Source organism: Chiloscyllium plagiosum, chromosome 3, assembly GCF_004010195.1.
Source record: "Chiloscyllium plagiosum isolate BGI_BamShark_2017 chromosome 3, ASM401019v2, whole genome shotgun sequence".
NCBI lineage: Eukaryota > Metazoa > Chordata > Chondrichthyes > Orectolobiformes > Hemiscylliidae > Chiloscyllium > Chiloscyllium plagiosum.
Genome location: NC_057712.1, coordinates 54,568,346 through 54,569,985, shown reverse-complemented (window position 1 = coordinate 54,569,985; position 1,640 = coordinate 54,568,346). Strand labels below are relative to the sequence as shown.

At 46.7% G+C, this 1,640-nt stretch overlaps 1 protein-coding gene and 1 pseudogene across 2 annotated transcripts in view; both read right to left on the bottom strand.

The window, feature by feature from the left end:
• Positions 1-1,640, bottom strand: part of ift172 (intraflagellar transport 172) — a 279,132-nt gene that overhangs the window by 23,474 nt on the left and 254,018 nt on the right. The window lies entirely within an intron of this gene.
• LOC122543496 lies at positions 904-1,560 on the bottom strand (annotated as a pseudogene).

Here is a 1,640-nt window from a genome sequence, read left to right as displayed (position 1 = left end):
GTTCGTTAGCAGAGGGATTGAATTCAAGAGTTGTGAAGTGATGTTGCAGCTGTACAGGACTTTGGTTAGGCCACAGTTGGAGTACTGTGTGCAGTTCTGGTCGCCTCACTTTAGGAAAGATGTGGAAGCTTTGGAGAGGGTGCAGAGAAGATTTACCAGGATGTTGCCTGGAATGGAGAGGAAGTCGTACGAGGATAGGTTGAGAGTTCTCGGCCTTTTCTCGTTGGAACGGCGAAGGATGAGGGGTGACTTGATAGGGGTTTATAAGATGATCAGAGGAATAGATAGAGTAGACAGTCAGAAACTTTTTCCCCGGGTACAACAGAGTGTTACAAGGGGACATAAATTTAAGGTGAAGGGTGGAAGGTATAGGGGAGATGTCAGGGGTGGGTTCTTTACCCAGAGAGTGGTGGGGGCATGGAATGCGCTGCCCGTGGGAGTGGTAGAGTCGGAATCATTGGCGACCTTTAAGCGGCATTTGGATAGGTACATGGATGGGTACTTAATCTAGGTTAGAAGTTCGGCACAACATCGTGGGCCGAAGTGCCTGTTCTGTGCTGTATTGTTCTATGTTCTATGTTCTATTACCTACAGTGTGGAAACAGGGCCTTTGGCCCAACACGTCCACACCAACCCTCCGAAGAGTAACCCACCCTTTCCCTCTGACTAATGCACCTAACACTACAGGGCAATTTACCATGGCCAATTCACCTGACCTGCACATCTTTGGACTGGGAGAAAACCAAGCACCCGGAGGAAACCCACGCAGACACAGGGAGAATGTGGAAACTCCACACAGGCAGTCGCCCAAGGTTGGAATCGAACCTGGGTTCCTGGTGCTGTGGGGTAGCAGTGCTAACGACTGAGCCATTGTGCCGCCCCGTTTTGTTCATTTGTTGTCATTCTACACTTTGTTGAAGTCTGCAACATCAGCAGATTGTACATAATCTTCAAATGCAACAATAGCTTCTTTTAGCATATCTGTTCCCACCTTGTCATCTTCAACTACATATTGAATCTGTAGCTTTTTGATGCCATAGCCCACAGGAACCAGTTTGGAGGCACACCAAAGCAAGCCATCCAATGTCACTGAACGTATACACTCTTCTAATTTGACAATGTCAGTTTCATCATTCCATGGCTTTACATCCAACAAAATAGATGACTTAGCGATAATGTTTTGGACTTCTTAGCTTCACATTGAGCTAGACATTCTTCATTGAGCCTTTTAGCCTCTTCACTTCCCTCTTCATTGGAACCAAAAAGATCAATGTCATTGTCATTGAAATCATCCACAGCTTTTGCTGACGTGGTATCTGCTACATATTTACAGAAGGGTTGCTTAACACCTGGAAGGCAAGCCTTGGTGCTTTCCTAAGATAGGATATAATTGTACCAACGGAGTGCATAGTAGAAGTCAGTTGATGGTGGAGGATCAAGAGCTTCAAACACAAGTATGTCAACTTGTGATGGAACACACCTCTCAATGTTGCTCCAGTCCACCAGATACTTGTTCAGTACCTTGAGGCCGAAGGGGGATTTGAGGTTGCTGAATTCCATGTGGCTGGTTAAGAACATGTGTATGTGTGAGGGGTGGGGGGAAAGGGGTGAGGAGCAGGTGGCCTAGGTGTGTGTGTGTG